The 18940-nt window shown below is 45.7% G+C and overlaps 1 protein-coding gene and 1 long non-coding RNA gene across 4 annotated transcripts in view; both read left to right on the plus strand.

Moving 5' to 3' along the window:
* The first annotated feature begins 2202 nt into the window (after nucleotides 1–2202).
* LOC119127603 lies at nucleotides 2203–3148 on the plus strand. Its single transcript, XR_005098887.1, has 2 exons — nucleotides 2203–2444; nucleotides 2879–3148. It is a non-coding gene; the product is annotated as an uncharacterized LOC119127603 (long non-coding RNA).
* A 9319-nt stretch (nucleotides 3149–12467) lies between these two features.
* ydjc (YdjC chitooligosaccharide deacetylase homolog) overlaps nucleotides 12468–18940 on the plus strand; it is a 72355-nt gene continuing 65882 nt past the window's right edge. For all 3 annotated transcript variants that reach the window (XM_037259546.1, XM_037259547.1, XM_037259548.1), the window contains exon 1: nucleotides 12468–12581. The gene's annotated coding sequence lies outside the window, so the exon portion shown is untranslated. The remainder of the gene's footprint in view (nucleotides 12582–18940) is intronic.

Here is an 18940-nt window from a genome sequence, read left to right on the forward strand (position 1 = left end):
ATTAGCATAACAGATAGGTGGTCTGAAGAGCCGAGGTGGGGGCGGGGGGCTGCTCTGAATGCATCCTTTATATTGGTGTAAACCAAGTCCAGAGTGTTCTCTCCCCGAGTTGGAAAATCCACGTGTTGGTAAAAATGAGGGAGAATAGTCTTCATGCTAGCCTGGTTGAAGTCCCCAGCAATGATGAAAACCCCCTCTGTGTGCGTGGATTGCAGCTCACTGATCGTCCGATAGAGAACCCTCATGGCCTCTTTAGTGTTAGCGCTAGGAGGCACGTACACAGCCGTGATGCTAACAACAGTAAACTCTCTGGGCAGGTAGAAGGGTCTACAGTTAACAGTCAAAAGCTCGATGTCCGAAGAGCAGAAGCTGGCGACAGATCTAGCATTTTTGCACCAGTTGTTGTTGATGTAGACACACAGCCCACCTCCTCGGGATTTACCGCTTAGCTCGCTGTTTCTGTCGGCGCGGAATGTAGCGAGCCCCTCCAGGCTAACGGCGTTGTCCGGCATTGATGAGTTCAGCCATGTCTCCGTCAGGATGAGAGCGCAGCAGTTCCTAACTTCCCTCTTTGAAGAGAGTTCCAGTTTTAGATGGTCCATTTTATTATCCAGTGAGCGGACGTTGGAGAGGAAGATGGATGGAAGCGGCGGTTTGTAGGGGTTAGCTCTCAGCTTAGCCGTTAGCCCACCTCGACAGCCGCGCTTTCGCCGCCGGTCACACCGCCTACGCTTACTCCTCCTCCGGCGTGTGCTGCCCGGCGAGCCCGCTGCGTCGTGAGCTCCTGGGGCTAGCGCCCTAAGCACTCCGAGGCTACGCAAACAGACCAGGGTAGTTGTGGCTACGAGTCCGAAAACACTCGATGACCGTACCTCCAGCAGGCGCTGGCGATCGTACACTACTCTACTGGATGGATGAACTAAACTTTGTGTTGTTTGTAGTGTCCTAGGCGACATATTTTGTGAATATCCCCGTAGATTGCTGAGACGCGTAGCGGCCGCGGCCGACTGGGGCGCCGCCATCTTGGATCTCTTCCGGGGGGGGGTAATCGGACGTCAAGCGTTTTGTGTGGCGGGCTCCATCTAGTGTGGAAACTGAGAAGTGCTCAAGCTGTTGTGCGGGCCACATTCAATTATGTTTTCAGAATTTGCTGCGGGCCAAAAAAAACTGGACCGCGGGCCGCAGTTGGCCCGCGGGCCGTAGTTTGGACACCCCTACTGTAGACTAATCAAACTATATATAAGTGCTGTCGTAATTATGTCTCTGCTGATCAGTTATTATTTTCATTTTCTTTTTTCAGAATGGAAAACCTCTGGACGCTCCATCAACTGCCAGCGGCGGTCACGGCCAAAGTGGTGGCCTTAAAAACCACAACAAAATATTCAAGATGGGCCCTAAAAGAGGATGGCACGGTGGAGGCTGGGGCCTCCCACTGTAATACAGTGGTGGCCCTCTGTGATGGCCACCATTTGTGCAAATATTCTTTTTGAATATTTTGCCTCCGATGTCTCTGTTGGAGGCACTTTTCCATTTATTAATTTTGGCCGGGGAAAAGAAAAAGGGGTCCTCCTCTCCCGGCACAACACTACCATTTATGTGGCTGGGGGATAGAGGTGATGCCAGATTTGGAGGTGAAGGGGACAGCTCTGCTTTACCCTTCAAGCATTGGCAGAGCCTTGAAGGACATCCGCCACGAGGAGGGTGTCCTTTTCACGACAGACGGCATTGTCTCTGCTGTAAGATCAATCTCTCTCTTTTCGCTCCCTCTCTTTCATGAAGTAGTGATGTTTAATCTGTCTTTCTTTTTTAGATCCGCCCCATCAGGATGGTGCTGTCACGTGGGTCGACGGTCCCATTAGGCATCTTTTATTTCAAAAAGTAAACTGACTGTTCTCTCTCTCTCTGTCACACTATGTGTGTGTGTGTGTGTGTGTACGTGTGTGTGTGTGTGTGTGCGTGCGTGCATGAGTGTGCGTGTGTGTGCATGTGCGTGTGTGGGCGTGTGTCTCTAAATATAGATATATCACACACACTCACATTTCACCTGAGTAAGGTGCCTTAGGGCATCAAGGCCTGATCCCTTCCAAGCTTTTGATAGCTCCCTTAATATCACCTGTGCAGAGTTTGCTGACGATCATGTATATTAGAGGAGGGAGATGTCTAAACATGCAAGACACTGGTTTTGTAGGACAGGAATTTGACACCAGTTTCTTGAGTATTTCTCTAGCTTTATTGCCTTAGTAATTGTAGCCTAGATCTATATTTCAACAGCTAGTACTAATTTGACATTTTCATTATAGGATCAAAGGGAAATTTAGGTGGTCAGGTGGCGAGAGACCAACATTTTTCATCTAACAGTTGGACAGCGGGTGTCCCTGACGCACCTGAAAACATCGTGTTCCGGTGGCCTGGAGCTCCACTCCACGGAAAATACTGTGATAAAGGTACCTAAAGCAAGCAGTTTTTTCCCATGTGTATAAACAAAGGTATTCTAAATTGAATCAATACTGTTATTTACTTGGGATGCACTGCTATCAGTGGCTCATCATCATTAAGGTTGAAGTCAGATTCATGCTTTAGGAGTTTTCTCAAAATCTGGATCACCAACTTTATAAGATTTTGTCTCAGATACAGCCCTATCAGGAAGACATACAATTTCACTTGCTTCCTTGACTGTATAAAATCATAGTGGTTGTGATTATGGTCATGAAATTAATCAAATTGTTTTAGGTTTTAAGTTTTCTATCTATCTATCTATCTATCTATCTATCTATCTATCTATCTATCTATCTATCTATCTATCTATCTATCTATCTATCTATCTATCTATCTATCTATCTATCTATCTATCTATCTATCTATCTATCTATCTATCTAGGTGGACTCTTGTGACAGACCCCAGCACAGTAATATCAGTGTGATAGAGGACAACTTACCAACAACGTTGACAGCCGGAGTGCCTGAGAGAGCGGAGGCTTCGTGGCCGTTTGTCTACCGTCGATCATCGGACACAAAGTATGGCTGCGGATCAAGAGGTTTGTACGGCTTCGTGCACCAACTGCACCCTTCTCTTAGAGAGGTTGTCCCTGCTAGAGGGACGTGTCCGCCAGTTAGAGCAGAATTGCGCGATAACAGTAGATGTGGCGGACACAGACGCGGACTGTAGTCAGCCCGCTAACCCAGTTAGCATTAGCCCCAAGCAGCTTGCTAATCACGATGAGCCAGGTAAGACGCATAGCCGCCCAAAGTCATCTCGGTCTACTGGCCCTCGCACTTTGGTCATAGGTGACTCCATTACCCGAAATATTACGCTTAAAAATCCAGCCACGGTAATGTGTATTCCTGGGGGCAGAGCACCCGACATAGAAGCTAATCTTAGGGAGCTGACTCGCAATAGGTCTAGTCAACAGCGTAGTTCCAACAACACTAGCTACTCGGATATAGTGATACACGTCGGCTCCAATGATGTTAGGATGAGACAATCAGAGATCACAAAGAAAAACATAGCGAGGACTTGTGATCTCGCCAGAAAGATGAGTCGGCATCGAGTATTTGTCTCTGGCCCCCTGCCTGGGAGAGGCACTGATGAGAGGTTTAGTAGATTAGTCTCCCTTAATCGATGGATGGCTGGGTTCTGTAAAAAGCAGGGACTGTATTTTATAGATAACTGGCCCTCCTTCTGCTGAGGAAGGACGGCCTTCACCCTAACCGTGAAGGCGCCTTCACTCTTTCTAGGAATATAGATTACTGTTTGAGCCACTCATGACAGGTCACTTTAGAGCAGGCCGGGGCACAGGTGATTAGACCACCTGTCAGGATGGGTTTGGAGTCTGTTAAGTTAAAGTTAACTAGCGCTAGGCTAGACTTCCAGCATGCACATAGCTCCTCGTGTAGACTAGAGTGTGACAGTTTGAATAGTGCGACAGTACACATAAACACACTTTCTACTGGGGTAGTAGACAAATCCAATCACTCCACCCCGACCGGTTTTGCTGATGAAACGGTGCCTGTTTCAGATAATTTTACATGTGTAACAAATATTTACTATCAAATTCCCACGGTCGTATCGTCCCACCGCGCTAACAAACATTTGAGAGGAGATGTCAGGCCTAGAGAACACAATCTTACTCGCATCTCGTTTAAAAATCCTTCGATAGATACGCACCCTGATCGACCGATTACACTTAAACTCGGTTTTATGAATATTAGATCGCTTCATACGAAAGCAGTTCTCGTTAATGACCTCATCACGGAACATAATCTAAACGTTTTTGGTCTCTGCAAGACCTGGTTAAAACCTAATGAACTGCTGCCGCTTAACGAGGCCTCGCCTCCAAATTTTGTGAGCTCGCATGTGGCGCGTCCTCGAAAAAAGGGTGGGGGTGTCGCCCTCATCTCAAATTCCGAGCTTAGATTTAGGCCTCGTTCGATCAACGTATTTAAAACATTTGAAGTTCTCACTGTCCGATCCACCGCTTTACCGTCATTTTATCTTGCTGTTATTTACCGTCCACCCGGGGCTTACTCTGGCTTCCTGGATGAATTTTCAGAATTCGTGGCTGATCTAATGACCAATGCGGATAATATAATTATCATGGGCGATTTCAACATCCACATGAATTTACCGTCAGAGCCACTTACTTCGGCGTTTCACTTTAACTGATACGTTTGGTTTTACGCAAGCCGTACAGGCAGCAACGCATAAGAATGGAAATACCTTAGATCTGGTATTATCCCGAGGACTTGCAACCTCAAATATAGCAGTACTGCCGTACACTACTGTTCTGTCTGATCATTACTTAATAAAATTTGAAATTTTAGTTCCTTGTCAAAGACAAGAGAGCAATCAGAATTATAGGAGCCGTAATGTTAACTCCATGACTGCAACTGCGCTATCTGAGTTACTGTCGCCGGCAACCGCCATATTTCCCGCATACATCGGCTCTATTGATAATCTTACAAATGAATTCAATGCGACTTTGTTAAATGCCATCGACTCTGTGGCGCCGCTACGTCTGAAAACCCGCCGTAGATTGCCTACTCCGTGGTTCACAGATGAAACACGTATGCTTAAGCAATTATGTAGAAAGCATGAGCGCAGATGGCGTTTAACCAAACTTGAGGTTTTCCATCAGGCATGGCAGGACAGCCTCCTGAAATATAAAGATGCGCTTATCTTAGCAAAAACTCATTATTTTTCACAAGTTATTAATCTCAATAAAAACAATCCTAAACACCTATTTGATACAGTGGCAAAGCTGACACTACGCCAGCCGACCCCCGATAGTTCCTTCCACTCAGCTGACGAGTTCATGAAATCTTTTGCTCAAAAGATTGAATCCATTAGGGACGACATCAAGAATACCATTCCAATCGCTCAGTCGAGACCGCCGTCTACCAGCGCTGATGATCATGTAATAACCCTCTCAAATTTTAAAAGCGTGTCCCTTGAAAGGCTTACACAATTGTTTAGTGCGGCTAAACAAACAACATGTTTACTCGACCCTCTTCCAGCCAAACTACTTAAAGAATTATTTCAAATTTTAGGACCGTCCGTCTTAAATATAATCAATCTGTCTGTCTCCTCTGGGATAGTGCCAACAGCCTTTAAAACCGCTATCATTAAACCGTTACTTAAGTGACCAAATCTTGACCCGGACTGTCTCAGTAATTATAGGCCAGTTTCAAACCTCCCATTCATAGTAAAACTTCTTGAAAAAGTAGTAGCGCAGCAGCTTATCGATTACATGGTTTCCTCCCCCACCGTCTGTTGTCTTCCGGGTTAGAGCACGCTGGCGTCAGATTTGTTGACTGCCGCTTCTGTCCCGGACCGTGTCCGTTACTTGTTTTTCGTTTTCCCGTTTTCAGTGCACCCGTCTCTTTTATTTTTCTCGTGTTGTCTTTCGTCCACCTCGCATCCCCGCAGCTCCGCTCTCACCTATCTGTTTCCTCTCCCTCGGACTACCAACTACGTTAGCCAGCTGGCTAACAGCCAACTGGCCAAAACCACCACCGGACCCTCCTGCCTCCCGACTCGGAGCCTGTGGCCGCCTGCTGTGGACTCGACGGCAGCTCTGGCCCGGCTCTCTGGCCTTCCGTCCGGCGTCCTTGGGGGACGGGCTCCACTCCCTGCGGGCTCGCCAACTGTGGCTCTGCTATGTGCCGCCGTGGTGCGTTGGGGCCTGCCGTTCGAGCGGGTGCAGTCGAGGTCGACCGGCATCACCACCTGGTCCACTGCTGCTTCCACACGAGGCTGGGATCCTTCGCCGTCGCCGCTACATCTGACCAGCATTTCCCCGATGGCTCACCCATCTCCTCTTTTTGGACTACCAACCCCCCGTCACCCCCACCTCCCGTACTGGCAACCTCAACAACCTCCGCTCCCGCCCCTCCTGCTCCTCCATCCATCTCCTTCGCACTGCTGACCGATGTCTTGTTAACTATAACCTACTGTCTCTCCCCCCCCCCACTCTTTTTTATTCCATGTAAAAGCGACTTTGGGTTATTGAAAAGCTCTATATAAATTGAATGAATTATTATTATTATTATTATGGTCGCCAATAATCGATATGACTCTTTTCAGTCTTGTTTTAGAGCTAATCATTCCACTGAGACAGCACTTGCTAAAGTGACTAACGATCTCCTCATAGCTATGGATTCAAACACTTCATCTGTATTGTTACTACTCGATCTTAGTGCTGCCTTCGACACTGTAGACTTCGATATTTTATTCGGGCGTCTTAAAAGTTGTGTTGGTATTTCAGGGTCAGCACTAGGCTGGTTCTATTCCTATCTATCAGACAGGACGCACCGAGTGGTCCATGGCAATACGTCCTCTGAGCTCTATAATGATACGTGTGGTGTCCCACAGGGATCGGTACTCGGACCAATTCTATTCAATATTTATATGATTCCGCTTGGGGACATAATACGTAAATATAATATTAGTTTTCAATGTTACGCGGATGACACCCAATTATATATGCCGTTATCGATGACAGGGCCGCGGGACTGTTGTAATCTTGAGGCGTGCCTTGCGGAGATCAAGCAATGGATGTCTCTCAACTTCCTTCGTCTTAACCCAGATAGACTTAGACTTAGACTTAGACAAACTTTATTGTCATTTTGTCAACACTAGGTGTGCACAAAACGAAATTTCGTTGCATACGGCTTTCAACAATGTGGTGATATTTCGGCTGGTTAAAAAGGGACATTCTATATAAAAATATGAAATAAGATAATTATAAAGTACAAAGTGCAGCAGTGATAAAGTATGTAAACAGTGCAGGAGACAAAAGCAGTATTTACAAGTGTGCAGAGGAATGCTACGTTTGAATGTTCAACAGTCTGACGACAGCAGGGAAAAAACTATTGCAGAACCTGGTGGACCTGCAGCGGATGCTGCGAAACCTCTTCCCAGAGGGCAGCAGGGAGAACAGTACATGGTGGGGGTGTGATGGGTCACTGATAATATTACGGGCTCGGGACACGCAGCGCTGGGATGACAAGTCCTGAATGGAGGGAAGAGGAGCCCCGATGATCCTCTCTGCTGTCCTCACCACTCTCCTCAGATTCTTCCAATCGGAGGCGCTGCAACCTCCACACCACACCGAGACAGCTTGTCAGAATGCTCTCTATGGTGCTTCGGTAGAACGTCCTCATGATGGGTGGGGGCAGGTGGGCTCTCCTCATCCTCCGCAGGAAGTACAAGCGCTTCTGTGCCCTCTTGACCAGTGTTGTGGTGTTCACAGTCCAGGTGAGGTCGTCTGTGATGTGGACTCCCAGGAATTTAGTGCTGCTGACCACCTCCACAGCTGAGCTGTTGATGATCAGTGGAGCGTGGTGAGGCTGGTTCTTCCTGAAGTCGACGATGATCTCCTTCGTCTTCTCCACATTCAGGATCAGGCTATTTTCTCTGCACCAGCCCACCAACTGCTCCACCTCCTCTCTGTAGTCCAGGTCGTTGTTGTCCCTGATGAGGCCCACCACCGTTGTGTCGTCTGCAAACTTCACGATGTGATTGGTGGTGAACCTGGGGGCGCAGTCGTGTGTCATCAGGGTGAACAGCAGGGGGCTCAGGACGCAGCCCTGAGGGGAGCCTGTGCTGAGGGTGATGACATCTGAGGTGTTCTGTCCGACCCGGACTGACTGAGGTCTGTTGGTGAGGAAGTCTAGCAGCCAGTTCCGAAGGGGGGTGCTGAAGCCCAGGTGTTCCAGTTTTTCCACCAGATGTTGTGGAATGATGGTGTTAAACGCTGAGCTGAAGTCCAGGAACAGCAACCGCACGTGGGTGTTCCTCTCCTCCAGGTGAGCCAGGCTCAGGTGAAGAACGGAGGAGATGGCATCCTCAGTAGAGCGGTTCTGCCGGTAGGCAAACTGGAACGGATCGAATGTTGGGGGGAGTCTGGAGACGATGTGATCTTTGAGCAGCCTTTCGAAGCACTTCATCATGATGGGAGTCAGTGCCACAGGTCTGTAGTCATTCAATGAGGTGATTTGAGGTTTCTTCGGCACCGGAATGATGGAGGCAGCCTTGAAGCATACTGGCACTTTGGCTTGGTCCAGCGAGATGTTAAAAATGTCTGTGATGACATCAGCCAGCTGGCCTGCACATTCCTTGAACACCCGCCCAGGTATGTTGTCGGGGCCTGGGGCCTTACGTGGGTTGACTCTTCTAAGAGTCTTCCACACGTCGGCTGAGTCAAGGCAGAGGGCCTCCTCTTCCTGGTGGGGAACAGTTTTAACTGCAGGAGTGCTGTTTAGTGCCTCAAAACGCCCAAAGAAGTTATTTAGACCATTTAGGAAGTCAGCATCAACCTCACCCACCGGGGGGGAGGGTAAGTTGTAGTCCGTGATCGCCCGTATGCCTTGCCACATACTCCTGGTGTTATTGGCGTCGTGGAAAAAATCCTGAATTTTTCGACTGTGGCTTCGCTTCGCTAGCCTGATGGCACGGTTCAAGTTGGCTCTCGCTGTCCTCAGTGCCTCCTTGTCGCCAGACTTGAAGGCTGAGTTCCGTGCTCGTAGCGTATGACGTACATCCTCAGTCATCCAGGGTCGTTGGTTGGCTCGGGTGATGATGTTCTTAGTGGTGCTGACGTCCTCGGAGCATTTGTTGATGTAGGCTGACACAGTCATGGCGTACTCATCAATGTCGATCTGATTGTCATATGTTGCTGCTGATTTGAACATGTCCCAGTCAGAGCACTCAAAGCAGTCCTGGAGTGCCTCCATGGCCCCCTCAGACCACACCCTCACCTGCTTCACTGTGGGTTTTGCTCTGATCAGCAGGGGCCTGTATGCAGGGATTAGCATAACAGATAGGTGGTCTGAAGAGCCGAGGTGGGGGCGGGGGGCTGCTCTGAATGCATCCTTTATATTGGTGTAAACCAAGTCCAGAGTGTTCTCTCCCCGAGTTGGAAAATCCACGTGTTGGTAAAAATGAGGGAGAATAGTCTTCATGCTAGCCTGGTTGAAGTCCCCAGCAATGATGAAAAACCCCTCTGTGTGCGTGGATTGCAGCTCACTGATTGTCCGATAGAGAACACTCATGGCCTCTTTAGTATTAGCGCTAGGAGGCACATACACAGCCGTGATGCTAACAACAGTAAACTCTCTGGGCAGGTAGAAGGGTCTGCAGTTAACAGTCAAAAGCTCGATGTCCGAAGAGCAGAAGCTGGCGACAGATCTAGCATTTTTGCACCAGTTGTTGTTGATGTAGACACACAGCCCACCTCCTCGGGATTTACCGCTTAGCTCGCTGTTTCTGTCGGCGCGGAATATAGCGAGCCCCTCCAGGCTAACGGCGTTGTCCGGTATTGATGAGTTCAGCCATGTCTCCGTCAGGATGAGAGCGCAGCAGTTTCTAACTTCCCTCTTTGAAGAGAGTTCCAGTTGTAGATGGTCCATTTTATTATCCAGTGAGCGGACGTTGGAGAGGAAGATGGATGGAAGCGGCGGTTTGTAGGGGTTAGCTTTAAGCTTAGCCGTTAGCCCACCTCGAAAGCCGCGCTTTCGCCCCCGGTCACACCGCCTACGCTTACTCCTCCTCCGGCGTGTGCTGCCCGGCGAGCCCGCTGCATCGTGAGCTTCTGGGGCTAATCTACTGGATGGATAAACTAAACTTTGTGTTGTTTGTAGTGTCCTAGGCGACATATTTTGTGAAAATACTCGTCGGTTGTTGAGACCCGTAGCGGCCGCGGCCAACTGGGGCGCCGCCATCTTGGATAAAACTGAGATGTTGATAATTGGTCCAACTCGTTATCAACACTTATTTAAGGAAACCACTATAACTATAGATAACCGTACTATCACTCAGGAGCGATACTGTAACTAATCTCGGGGTAATATTTGACCAAACGCTCTCCTTTCAAAAGCACATTAAGAATATAACCAGAATTGCGTTTTTTCACTTTCGTAATATTGCAAAGATTCGTCCGATCCTCTCGACCGGTGATGCGGAAACTATTATACATGCGTTCGTCACGTCGCGCCTGGACTACTGTAATGTATTATTCTCTGGTCTTCCTAAATCCCGCATCAAAAGTCTACAGTTAGTACAAAATACTGCTGCAAGGCTGCTCTCACGGTCAAGAAAATTTGATCACATTACCCCAATATTAGCCAACTTACATTGGCTCCCGGTCCATTTAAGATGTGACTTCAAGGTTCTTCTATTAACCGATAAATCACTGCATGGCTTAGCGCCTTCATATCTCGTCGACCTAGTTGTTCCTTATGTTCCGTCTCGTAACCTTCGTTCGCAAAACGCGAGTCTTTTAGCGACACCGAGGGCCAAGAAAATGTCTGCAGGGTCTAGAGCATTTTCTATTCGGGCTCCAGAGCTTTGGAATGCCCTACCAATGGATATTAGAACTGCTACCTCAGTAGAAACATTTAAGACACGTTTAAAGACACATTTCTATGATATGGCCTTTAATTAACCTGTAGTGGCCGATTCGGCTTGAGTTTGTTTTCTCTCCCTCTCCCCCCACCCCCCTCCCCCCACCCCTCCCCGGCCGGGGAGGTGGTTAGGTGGCACCCAAGCTGACAGCGGCTATCTGGATTCTCGTGGGCCAATTCAGGATGGGGGAACTGCAGCTCAACCTCCTCGAAGACACTGCCAGGACAATTGAGTGCTCCTCCGGCAGCCCTTCGCTCTGACTTGGACATCCACTTTTTTCATTGATTTTCATATTATGTATTATTTGTGCCCTCTCTGCATCCATTGCAGCCTGGTGATCCTGAAAGGGGGATCCTTCCATCTGTGGTCCCTGCTCAAGGTTTCTCATTTTCCCCAGGCAGGGATTTTTTGAGTTTTTCTTTGCCCTTTTGGGAGCTTAAGATCAGGGGATGCTTTGAGAATAATTGTCAATTTTTGTCTATGTGAAGCCCTTTGAGACTGCTTGTGATTTAGGGCTATACAAATAAACTTGACTTGACTTGACTAACTTCCCACTTACCAAAATTTCAAAATTTCCTAATTTGAAATTCAACCAAATTCTCCAAAATTTCGTTTTTCTACTCTAATTTCTACATTTTTCAGCCGATTCAACCCATTCCAACTTTATTCACTTTGTTCACCTTATGCTTACCATAATCACCCCCTTCACCCCCACTTCCACTATGCTTACCAAATTCACCCCCACTTCAACAGTGTGGCGGCCATGTTGGATTGACCCAGAAGTGCCCCCAAATTAACACAAAATGAACTGAAAGTGCCCCAAAACAAAAGATTAGGTTGTCAAAAAAATTGCGCTCAGAAAACCCTAATAATAATCGAAAATCTTCTTTACAGAAGACTCTTGTAAGTTCAGCCTTGAGTCGCCAGAATCAGAATCAGCTTTATTGGCCAAGTGTGTGCATGCCAAACAAGGACTTTGACTCCGGTTGATCAGGCAGCAATGATACAACTATGCCGATTTTCAAAAAGAAAATGTAAACATTCAATCTGAATCATATCAACTATGGAGGACCAAAAGATACAAATAAAAAAATACACCTTGAAATGTTTCATAAAAAAATAATTGTTTAATTAAATATGGAATTAAATCAAGTCAACAAATAAATAAACGTGCCACTAAATTATTAAACGCACCATTAAGTAATTAAATAGATTCTTATATTTGTACAGACTTCCAACTAGGAAAAGTGCACGAGAACACCCCTTTAAACTGGGAGGTCAGAGTTGCGAAGTCGGAAAAATAGGACCCCGAGTTCAGCGAAGAGGGTTTGTTGGAGGTCAAATTGTGTGATAAACGCAAACAAAAATCCCTTTGAATCAGGCGACTTTGTTTGTTGTTGACATTCGCCTCGAACACTTTGAGGTCGAAATTTGGAAAATCCCGACTTCCGACTTTCTTCCTCGAATGCGGCAATCGTCCTCCCTTCGAGAATGAAGAACCACACGTGTTTATGACCCAGCCAATCAGTGACGATAACCCTACGTCATGGCAACGTTGTAAAATTTGACCAATCCGTGGGGTTTTAAATACGTGCCGCACTTCCTTGTTTGTTCAACACCGAAAACACGACGTTACACTGGAATGTCTAAAATTTGCGTAATATTTTAATCAGCCATGGTAAGTGGACAACTCTCACATATTTTATGTCTGAATACTTAGATTAAGTTGTAATTGAAGTGTTGCTGGATTTCTTATACGTTTTTATTTCTTTTTCTGGGAGCAAGTTCCCTGCCTTTACATACAGTTTGTGTCTGTGTGCCAATACCAATACCCAGTGGAACCTCATGTTACAAATCTGTTTCAGTGACCCCGTTTATAATCTGAAACGAGGTAATGTTTCCATTTAAATGAATGGAAATGCAATTAAAACGTTCCAGACCCCAAATAAGGTTATACTTACAAAAAAACACTTAAACACGTGGTGAATAAATTCAGTATCAGTGTAATGCAAATTAGAAACGAAAGAAAACACACATGAAGAAAATTAAATACTTAAATTAACTGCTTATTGTTCCTTAACTTCAATCTCATTATTCTGGTCATTTCTACCCTAAAACGCCTAAAAGAAAGCACACCCTCAAAGTAAATTTGAACCTGCTCTTTTTTATATTTTATATTTTCTTTTATGTATATAGCTTTAATAATGCTCTAATAATTTCATGTAAAATATTTGAATTATACTTTTGTTTTTATTTAGCATAAAAATGGTAATATTGTCCACAGATGGTATAAAAAAATAATCAAATAATTCAAAAACTGTACGTATATGAATAGGTCTGATAGCACTGATCTCCAATTGTCATATGAAATATTCAAATTATTTACTTTTTAAATAAATGTAAATTTTAGTATGTAAATTAAAAGTAATTAAGTATAAATAAATAATATACATGTATGGATAGGTCTGATGCCACTGAATATTTTGAGTGGTTGAAAGTAAAAAGATATTGAGAAATTACAAAGTTATCACACTTCAAAGGCACTGCCCAACTCGGGACACGTTTTGCGCTTAAGTATTACTTTAATTGTATTTCACGAGATGAAGAAAATAGGGGTCCTTGACCAAACCGCATTAGGCAGAAAGTTGCATAGAATCGAAGCGTCTAAAATCGAGGCTTAGCTGTAGTTACTAATCCAAATGCTATTATTTTCCTTCTGCAACTTTTGATTATACTTATACTAATTTATTCAATTATTAATTTCATATGCATACTCCAGCAGGTTTGGCTACAGGAGTATGCTACCCCTTTGAGCCCAAATTAAATTTAATTCTCATTTAATTCTCATTTACTCTGATGATTATTTTCATGCCATTTGGTAATTTGGTTTCATTCTAAATGGAAAACAAGGCTCCATGTAAACCTAATATTCAATCCATATCGGACATTTGCAAAGACTTGCTTTTACTGGGGAAAAATAACAAGCCACATTTCCCTCTATTTTCTCACATACATGAATTGGGGTTGTCAGTCGCAACTACGGATTTCCGTCAATGAGAAAAATGAGAGAGGGGGGTTAATTTAAAAAAGGCAACACATGTATTTGTTATGGTCTCGTTGAGGTTATCCAATTAAATCATCAGGTATTAAACTCTCAACCAATAAAGCTAGCCAGAGTCATGGTGCTAGCCAATCAGAAGTAAATCAGGGTGGGTCAGAAATATTGCCGACAATGGTTCTGTCACCTGTATGACTGACGCCTGATCAAGTTTTTGCCTGGATGGTCTGACACAAAGGTCGGCAACCCAAAATGTTCAAAAAGCCATATTGGCCCAAAAAACCAAAAATCATACCCGTCTGGAGCCGCAAAAATCCAAAAGCCTTTTATAAGGCAACATAGACTGTCAATACATAAGCTGTATGCCTACTATTAAAATAACGAAGTAGGCTACAAATACGAAATGCAAATACATTCATGATTAAATGTTTATTTTCCCTGCAGCGCATCCTAGAGAGAATTACGCACCACGTGACTACTGATTTACGATAGGCCTGTTACGGCTTCAAGTTTAGCCGAACTTCCATTACAATATTAATGTGTTATGTTTTGTTGCGGCCCATTAGAGTTCACTAACCTGCATAACAGAGCTGTCTGTTCGATATCGGTCACGTCACACGACTCATTAGAGGCCATTGAGAAAGCTAGAGCTGAATTGATGTCCTCGATTTGCTGATCGGTGATATTGTTTGCCATTTTAATTACCCTTTCCTTCACTGTTTTTGCGGAGAGAGGCATGTCTTAAATTTTCTGAATGATCTCGGTTTTGGTTTTGAAGTCCGAAAATAGGCACTCTGATATTTTAATGAATTAATCCTTCATGTACTCACCATCGGTGAATGGTTTTCCGCGCTTTATCTCCCGGGCTGCAACAGAACTTGCAGTAGTAGAGTTTGGAGAGGCAATCCACTTCTTAAAACAGTTTTTTCGGTCCTCAAATTTCTCCACCAGCACTGCAATTGCACCTTTCCTCTCAGTTCCAACTGGGTGATCGGCAGCAAATTTAGCATGCTTTAGCTGAAAATGTCGCTCCAAATTGCTCTTCTTGTTATTTGACAATTTCTCATTGCAAATCAAACATGCAGGCAATCCTTCAGCATTGGCTATGAAAGCAAATAGTTCAGTCCATTCTTTCTTAAACCCTCTGTTCTCATCAGCAATCTTTCTCTTTTTGCCTTTTGAATCCATGGCCCATCACTCACACACCTGTTTGTTTACAACTCGCCTGTGCTGTGTCGCAGACAATGACGTAATTTTGCTATTTGGCGCCATTCTGAAATTCGGTATTTTTGATATATTTAAACCATATTTGAAATAACAAAAAAACATCTTTTTCCATTTACACGCATTATTGCAAAAACTCCAGGGAGGCGCTAGGGGGGTGCTAAAGATCCGCATGTGGCTCTGGACCCGCGGGTTGCCGACCCCTTGGCTAAGGGCATGTACCGTAATTTTCGGACTATAAGTCGCGTTTTTTTTCATAGTTTGGGTGGGGGGGCGACTTATACTCAGGAGCGACTTATATTGATTGATTGATTGATTGATTGAATATTTATTGATCCCCAGGGGTGGGGAAATTCAGGCCCCAGCAGTATCCATACCACAGAGTGGGTACACAAAAGACACACAGATGGCATGAGCGCAACTCAATAGGCTCTCATAAGGCTGCCACACAACGGCGCCACAAAGAAAGTCAGAAAGTGCACAAGATAAAAGCCATCAAAGCAAAAACAAAGCTAAAAGACAAAGGAAAAAAAGCAACAGCGGCCAACCAGCACCCTCAATACAAGAGAACACCCAAAACACACAAAATAGCCTCCACGGGGTCCATAGACAGGTGTAAGGGCAGTCCAGTTCAACGGCGCCCAATGGACCGTGGTCGTGAATCGGTGAAAAACATCACAAAGCAGGCAAGCGTGTGAGCAGCGTCCTGGGCACCCAGTCGGGTGCACGTGCAGATGGTCACCACGGGGCTAGCATGGCGAAAGTCGTTGGTTCCGACGAGCACGAGGGAGCGGACTCCCCACAGGGGTCGCGGCTGCAAGGCGAGGGACCCGGTCATCACTGACCGGATAAGCAGGAAGCCGTCGTAGAGTTACGCCGGCCTCGACCGATGATCCCGGTCCCACGAAGAAAAAAATAAATGAAAAACATCCGATCCGAAGAGATACCGAGGTGCGGTAGAAGGCACCAGCATCGCCAAATGGACAAAAAGACAGAAAGAAAAAGGAGAAAAGAAGGAAATAGAGAGGAAAAGAGAGAACACTGCTGGGAGGCAGCCACTTACGGCGCCATACCGGACGTACATATGTGTTTTTTTTCAAAAATTTAAAAAAAAACAAAAAAAAGAAAGAAAATGAAACCGCGATAAACGAATCGCAATGTAGCAAGGGATTACTGTAATTTGAATTTCAACTGACGTCAGCAGCGCGACGTCAGCAGCGCGACGTCAGCAGCGCGACGCGGCGTTGTTTACAAAAAGGACAAAGATTGACTCGACGGAGCTCTCTTTCACTTCCGTGGATTGAAGTCGGGGGCCGGCGCTCGGCCGGATGGCTGTCCAGGGACGGTGGATGGGGCTAGAGATGCACCGATCCGACTTTTTCAGTTTCGATACCGATACCGATGCCGTGTCTTTGCGTATCGGTCGATACCGATCCGATATTATGGTTGACTTAAAGATTAAAGATTAAAGTCCCAATGATCGTCACACACACACACCTGGGTGTGGTGAAATTTGTCCTCTGCATTTAACCCATCCCCGTGTGATTTTAATCCATCCCCTGGGGGAGAGGGGAGCAGTGAGCAGCAGCGGCGCCGCGCTTGGGAATCAGTTGGTGATCTAACCCCCCAATTCCAACCCTTAATGCTGAGTGCCAAGCAGGGAGGCAATGGGTCCCATTTTTATAGTCTTTGGTATGACCCGGCCGGGGTTTGAACCCACAACCTTCCAGTCTCAGGGCGGACACTCTACTACTAGGCCACTGAGCTGGTAACAAGCTACATACCTCTACATGTGGAACAGAAAAGACTAAAGGCAATGGCATCAGGCATGACTACACAGTTCTTTGCTCTAAATGCTCATTTAAGCAGCAATGAGAAGTGCTCCCTGAAAACAAGCTCTGCTTAGTCGAACACAAAAAAAAACATTCAAAATTATTTCTAAGTACTGAAAGTGCAGAGTGGAATTAAAAATAAAATATAGCATTGGGACAAGAGAATAAACAAGTGACTTGGTCAAATACAATAATCAAGCAATGTAAACATGTCTCTACATAGTTGTGAAGCTCATGGCATCTACATCTCTTAATTCTTGTGACAAGTGTTCGCACACTTTCTCATACATTTCTGACAGTGCAGTCTCAGAAAAATACTTGCGCGAATTGTACCGTGGCTCCAGGTGCTCAAGTAAACGTCGGAAGCCCTCGTTTTCAACAACACTCATCGGTTGTCCATCCAAAACCATGAATTCCAGCACTTTCTCAGTAATTCTCATAGCTTTTGCGCTATTGCCTGGGAATTTCTCCCGTCTTTGCAGTGCATCTGCTAACGTTAACTGCTGTGTTGGTCCACCTCCCGCTCCCTTTGATCTGCTCAACTGCTGGAACTCCTGGTGCTCCGTTGCGTGGTGTTTCTGGAGATGCTTAATTAAATTGGTAGTACTATAACTGGCAGTACTACCACCACCCCTGGCAACATTAGCTTTGCAGACATTACAAACTGCCGTCGAGCTAGTTGGCATGTTCAGTTTAAAGTACCTCCACACAGCTGACTCTTTCGTTCGCTCCATGTTTGCGTTTGTTTAGAAAACTCTCGTGGCATGCGGCACACGTGCTGCTGACGTATGACGTAGCCCGCGTCCCGCGGCACACGTGCTGCTGACGTATGACGTAGCCCGCGTCCCAATAGATTAAGGAAAGGATCGGCTCACAGATCGGCTGCATTTTCCGAAACCCGATCCATCTATTTGGTTGATATCGGGGCCGATATCCGATCCAGATATCGGATCGGTGCATCTCTAGATGGGGCTCGGACAATGCTTTTACGCACGCCCGGTCCTACTCTACCGAGCTGTCTTCCAGCTCCGTGGATGGAAGTCGAGGGCCGGCGCTCAGCCGGGTGGCTGTCCGGGGACGGTGGATGGGGCTCGGTCATGGCTTTCACGCACGCCCGGTCCTATGGAGCTCTCTTCCACTTCCGTGGCTGGAAGTCCACGCCACCACACGCCTGGAAGTTTGTTTTGTTAAATAAAGAGCCGTTTACCAAACCCACGTCTTTCCTTGAACTTTGTTAACGCTACAATATAGTTATATAGTAGATCTGTGGAATAACGACGAGGCTGACGTCAGGGCGCACGCACGCGCGGCGTTGTTGACAAAGGACGAGGAATTTGATCGATGGATTTAATGATTTAGAGTGCACAGATGGTTTGATAACATTATTGCTTATATAATAGTTATTTGATATATAATTTATATATCGTTATATGGGCCTGTGGAATATTTTTAAGTGCAAGAGCCGTCAGCGGCGCGCACGCATTGTTGACAAAGGACGATTGATGGATTTAATGAATTGGAGTGACACAGATGGTTTTATTAACGTGTTATTTATGTAATAGTTTTTTTAATAACTCTGAATTTTACGTCAGGGCCGTTCTCAGCTCTTAGTTTGTGTTTATGTCACGTTAGCATACCTATCGTCTAAGGAGCTCTCTTCCATTTCCGTGGCTGGAAGTCCACGCCGCCACACGCCTGTAAGTTTGTTTTGTTAAATAAAGAGCCGTTTACCAAACCCACGTCTTTCCTTGAACTTTGTTAACGCTACAATATACCGTTTCTTTCCGTGTATAATGCGCCCCCATGTATAATACGCACCCTAAAAATGGCATGTTGATGCTGGAAAAAAGCCTGTACCCATGTATAATACGCACCCAATTTTTTTTTTTTTTTCTTTTTTTTTTTTTTCTTTTTTTTTTTTTT

The sequence above is a fragment of the Syngnathus acus genome, chromosome 9 (assembly GCF_901709675.1).
Source record: "Syngnathus acus chromosome 9, fSynAcu1.2, whole genome shotgun sequence".
Classification (NCBI taxonomy): domain Eukaryota; kingdom Metazoa; phylum Chordata; class Actinopteri; order Syngnathiformes; family Syngnathidae; genus Syngnathus; species Syngnathus acus.